The sequence below is a fragment of the Drosophila subpulchrella genome, chromosome X, assembly GCF_014743375.2.
Source record: "Drosophila subpulchrella strain 33 F10 #4 breed RU33 chromosome X, RU_Dsub_v1.1 Primary Assembly, whole genome shotgun sequence".
Classification (NCBI taxonomy): Eukaryota; Metazoa; Arthropoda; class Insecta; order Diptera; family Drosophilidae; genus Drosophila; species Drosophila subpulchrella.
Genome location: NC_050613.1, coordinates 18166621 through 18172620, shown reverse-complemented (window position 1 = coordinate 18172620; position 6000 = coordinate 18166621).

Below are 6000 nucleotides of genomic sequence, written 5' to 3'. Positions count from 1 at the left end.
GCTCAGGAATCTGCTCGCCAAATCTCAATAGCCTAGCTCTCATAGTTTCCAAGATCTCAGCGTTCATCCGGACAGACGGACAGACGGACAGACGGACAGACGGACAGACGGACAGACGGACAGACGGACATGGCTAGATCGACTCGGCTAGTGATCCTGATCAAGAATATATATACTTTATGGGGTCGGAAACGCTTCCTTCTGCCTGTTACATACTTTCCGACGAATCTAGTATACCCTTTTACTCTACGAGTAACGGGTATAAAAAGATATCCATATAAAAGATACTTTCCAAATATACCAAAAAAAATACACCCTTATAAAAATACTTTCAAAAGATACGGAAAAAGACAACCTTATAAAGAATGGTTTCCAAAGATACTATACCAATAATATGTTCCTTAAAAACGTATATGCTGCTAATAAAATTAGAATACCTTAAAGAAAATAATTCTAAAAAAAATATAACCTTGTTAAACATATTTTTCCATGATACCAATACCAAGGCCACCTTAAGACGTAGATAGAATGGCCAAAAATATTAATTACATACTATATATATACATATATACGATTGCGTATGTGTATCTCCATAGACCATTTAGCCCTTTGAGGATGGGGAATATTTTCTTTGGGACTGTGTGTTTATAGAAATCCCTGACTAGACATAAAATCCAGCCAGCATGTATATAGAGCGAGCGGCAGACAGGACCAAATAACGAAACCATTTCGGGCACTTTCTGGTGGCAAATCAAGTGGGGACGGGGGTGGGTGAGGAGCAGGCCATTGTTGGCGGTTGCCCCACCACCCACCTTGCACCACCCACTCATCTGTCCGCATTACGTCTAACGGTTTGTCGGTCTGCTGCCGCTTCATCAATTCAGTCCATGTCCAACCAACAGAAACAAAACAGGAGTGGCCCAAAGGATCGGAGATTCCAGATTGGGGAATGGAGAATGGAGATGGAGGGCGGACGACATTTCCACATTTCCATTTGAATAATTTAGACATTTTCGTTGATGAATAACCGAAAGCACATTGATAGATATTCGCTCTACCACTCCATCTCCATCTCCAACTCCCCATCCATTCGACCTGTACAAGACCATATATATCCATATCCCCTATACACACACACGACTGTCTATCTGTCTGGAGTCAAGTGGCAGAAGGGTTTGGGGATTGGGACTCGAATACTATCCCCACATTCGATATACCTACGCCTTTGTGTCCAACTCCTTGTTTTCCCGTTTCGGTCAAATTTCGGGCTTTAAGCAATCTCCAAATGAATTTCGGAGGCAACTATTTAAAGGCCAGACGGTCCTGCTTTCAATTAATATTCAGTTATTGAGTTTATAGAACGGAAATTATTTTATGCCAGCTAGTGAATCCCGAATTTCGGTGCCAAGATCAAAATTAACTAGAAAATGTTATTAATATTCTGTTATAAGTTGGATTAGTTAGATAGATTGAAAATTAAGTTGATAAATATCTCACATAAAAATCATTCTTATTCAGTTACCTGATTTATGAACTCGCATTTAATGCCTGCTTTAATTTCACACTTGCAGTTCCAGCCTTCTTTAGGAACAGCACTTCATTTTACACTCTTTCCACCTTTTTTAACCACGATGGATTTATGAGACATTGTCTTGTTGAACAACTGCATTCGGCAAATTGTGGCCCACTTGATTGTGAAATATGCATGTTAGTGTCCAGATCGGTTAAGTTGGTAAATTAGTGAGGGAAGTTACAGGTTCTTGGGAATCCAATGTTCTGGGTGGGGTGTTCGGCTTGTAATGAGCCAGTGCTAATTAATTTGTATAATGTGCTGACTGAGAGACGACTACTGATAAGTGGCCATAAACATACGAAGGCATATGTATAAGCCGAGAGCCCCGAGATCCCCCTCGACGCCACTGACCACTAGCCCTACCTTTTCAGAGCTACAGACAGAAAAAAATTCTTTAAAATATAACAATAAACATAAAATAATACTTATTAAATATGTGAGAATATATATACATAGTAAATGTTTTTTAAGAGTTTTTAGTTTCCATTTTGTAATAACTAACCTGTTATAAAAAATTTAATATCATAAAAAATTCAGCTCATTATTAAAATCAAATAGTACCTACTTACTACTCACTTAAATAAATATATTTATTATATTATATATACATATTATATACATATCAGTTTATTATACTATTTCATTTTTGTATTTTCATTTAATCATATACAAAAATATTTAATAAGTATAATGTCGTGTTGCATTTATTTCCAGTGTGGCGGCCAATTAATTAGAGGACCTTAACACCCGACTGCCCCTCGAGGTTCGCGTGGTGCGAAGAGTAAAACGTTTATAGTGCGTGTAATCAGCTCTTAACTATAATTTATAAAACTGCATTTCTTGCACCCGTCGAGCCCCCAGCCCCTCACTCCAATGGAGTTAGTTCGCAGTTTAACGCGAAAAATGGGGGAAAATAACGCATCGGCACGACGGAAGCAATAAACTTCTGTATAATTAAATAAAATTAAATTAAAAATGTTAATGAGCTCCGGCTCAGCTGGCAGAAAGAGGAGCAGTGAGCAGTGAGCAGTAGAAAAGGAGAGCAGCACTCACCTCACTCTATAATCATCATGGGCAGCTCTTGGGATCCGAACGCACCGCTTCCCGGGGCCTCCAAAGCCCCCTTCCCCAAAAACCCCAGCTCCCCAGTAAACAATTTAGCGTGTCTCTTCATATTATATCATTAAAATTAATACGAGTTTGGCGTGCCGCAAGATATTCACTTTGGGCCCGCTGTCAAAGTGCGTCTACCAATGCGATCCATTGGCCCACTCCACTCGACTACTTACAGTATACCCCATTTTGGCCGCTGCGTGTCGCCTAACTAATGGCAGAGACTGTGGCCAAATCGCTGATTGCACCAGACAACAATCGGATTAACACGCCAATTATTCAAACCCAAATTGAAATAGGTAGGGGATTCTGTAATCATGTTTAATCAAAGTTAAATAATATAATGCTCACTTAATATTTATTTAAGCGAAAGTAAAGTTTAGGAAAGAAATACTTGCTATAACTATATTGGGGCAAGCTTAAATGCTTATACCCGGATAATTAATCATTTAAATATTTAATACTTTACTTATAGTTTCCTTCACTCCCTGCCATATCTCAAGCCACACTAAGCTCGAATAAAGCCATGATCGTCAGTTATGCAAATCAGAAACTGTCCACAGCTTCCCTTTCCATCCTCCATGGGTTTTTCACCTGGCGGGCATTGTTGTGGTTACCTTTTTCTTATATTTTTTCCTTCTTCTGGCCTAACACGACACTGACAAATGTTAATCCATTAAGGCCCTGTCAATGGGAAAATCTGTCACAACAGCAAAGGAATCGGAGGGGGCTTAGCCATGGCAAAGCGTATTAGTTACGGGTCCTGAGAGTGCATCTTAATTGGTGCAAGGTGCACTGCCTTACCCCCCAGCCCATTCAAATTTTTTACGTTCTTGCTGCACACGAAAAAAATATAGAACCTAGAAATAACATTTGGGTTCTATTATTAGGAGGAATTACTTAGCTAGAGACAGTTTTTTATTTATTTTCCCTCAATATATTATGATTAAAGTTACTAGCAATTGATAATATTAATAAGAATTTAAACTTTCGGAAAAAAAACTTAAGATAGTACAGAAAAATTCCTAAAACATTCATGGTCACAAGATATTACAAGCATTTTTCAATATTTTAAATGTTTAAGGGCTTTAACTTCTTTAAAACATGGAATACCTTTATGAATTATCCCAGTTTAATAGATCCAAATGCTTTCCAATACGCTCCACCTAAATGTATTATCTCATTTTAACAGATCCCAAATAATATTTTCTTTCCGTGTGCGGTATTTACAGAGACAAATGCGAATGCTAAACTTGGCCAACAACAAATTGGCAATCAGGCCGCTTTCCATCGCTTTGCCCACTGGGCAGGTGTTGGACAACTTAATGCGAAAAGGCGAAAAGAAGTGAGGTTGGTTCGGTTTGGTGAGGGGGGCAGGGGCTGCGTAGAGCGCGTGCCGTGTAAAATTTTTTAAGTGCCTGCTCATTAATCGTAATCGTCTGAGGCCCTGACCCCTTCTGCTCAGCCTGTGTCTCTGCTTGGAGCTCTAGTCCAGCTCCTTTGACGGCTGCCGCTCCTGTTTCCCAACGGCCATGTTCTCGAAAACGCCTAAATGGGGTATTTCAATTCGCCTAAGTTTCAAAAACTTTTTTTTTTAAATTAAGATTAAAATGTATCAAATTATAAATACAAATCATGGATGGGAATATCCTGGTATATAAATTATAATGAGTCGTTCCTTAAACATGTTAAAAGGATTTGCTGTAAACGCGAATTCTTTAGATCCGCATGCAAAATAGAATTATCCGCTAGCTTTACCATTTGTAACATTTTTTTATGAACTTTTTTAAATTTTAATAAATATAAAGACAAAGTTTGAAGCGCATTGCCCTTAAGTTGTACCACTAAGACAAAAATGGCACAATTTTTAAATGTAGGACTTAAATTAAAATATACTATGCCCTTCCAAACTGGTTCTGCGATATAATTTCCCTGATAAATTTAGCGAAAGTGGATTCGGGAATGGGGTCTTAAGTTTCTTGGCTGAGCTTAAGCCTGATATTTCTGCCCGTTCGGATCGCCAGTTGACAAAAATGGGGCCTGGGGTGGAGGCACCTTGTCTAATTGCGAACTGGATAAACACCAGGCTGCCAGCTACGCCTCTTTGCCATTTGTCAGCGTTCGTTTTTAGGTGTAAATATGTTAATGAGTGTGAGTAATTTCCTAGAATTTCCTGCCACTAGTCGATTGTCGATAGGCGATAGGCGGGCGCAGGTCTTAATTGGAATTGGAATTGCCGGGTGGCGTATGACGTATGCCGGCGATTAATTTCGCTCTGTGCGTAATCAAGTCGAAAATTTATTGAAGTTGCAATAATTGCGCCTGCGGCGATGGAATTGTAGGCATCGCCACCATTGGCGCCAGAGGGTTAAGGGGCCGTGAAGGGGTTAACGCAGGAGGCGATGCTCATTAGAAAAGCTTGAAAAGCTTTCGCCTGCGTGCGTTTGATTTGAGCCGCAGACGATGACGATAGAGCTTCATACACTGTCCGAAATCGGGATGAAAGGTTCAATAAATGAGTAATTAATATACCCAAAAAAAGAGTAAGCTTTATGGTAAGAATAAAATATATTTGATATCTGATAAATTAGGAGGTTTACCTTTATTTGGGAAAAAACTAGACCTCGCCATTAAATTCTAGTAAATATTTCAAAGACTTTGTTTTTCACAGTGCCTCACTTCGCACTGCTTAGTCCTCCGTTAAACACCGTCAGGCGTTTAGGAACCCCCCTTTTCCCCGCCTGTGGTTTCGGCTGAAGCGGGAGGTTTTTTGGGGGGGATAAAAGTCATGTTTCATGCATGAATTGTAGCATAACTTTTGTTGTTCTTGTGCAATCGAGTCAAGTGGCACACAGTCGCGCTAAAATATGCCGCATTTTGTGTTTGGGGCTTTCAATCAGGATCAGAAGACCCCCCTTTAACCCCGTCAAAGTGACGCCCCTTTACACCACAGCCACCACAATACGCACTTGTGTGCTAGTACTGATTGCCAAGGAACTTTAATTGGGATATAATCCTTTAAGTCTCGAAGTACAATTAATATTAAGTTTATGGCAATTGATAATAGTTTTGCAAACTCTATTTAAAAAAAGAATATTCTTAATAAGCTAATGATCGAAAGAATAATGTTACTTATCAATTTTAAAAAGGCTGGAAATAAGTATCATTATAAATGTTGTTTTAAATATATATAAAATATAATAGTATAGTAAAAACCTTAACTATGATATTAAGACTTTCGCATTCAATGGAAAAAATAAACCTCCAAAGCCAAGGTCCCCTTTCCATTATGTATTTTTCTTTTTTTTTTCGGT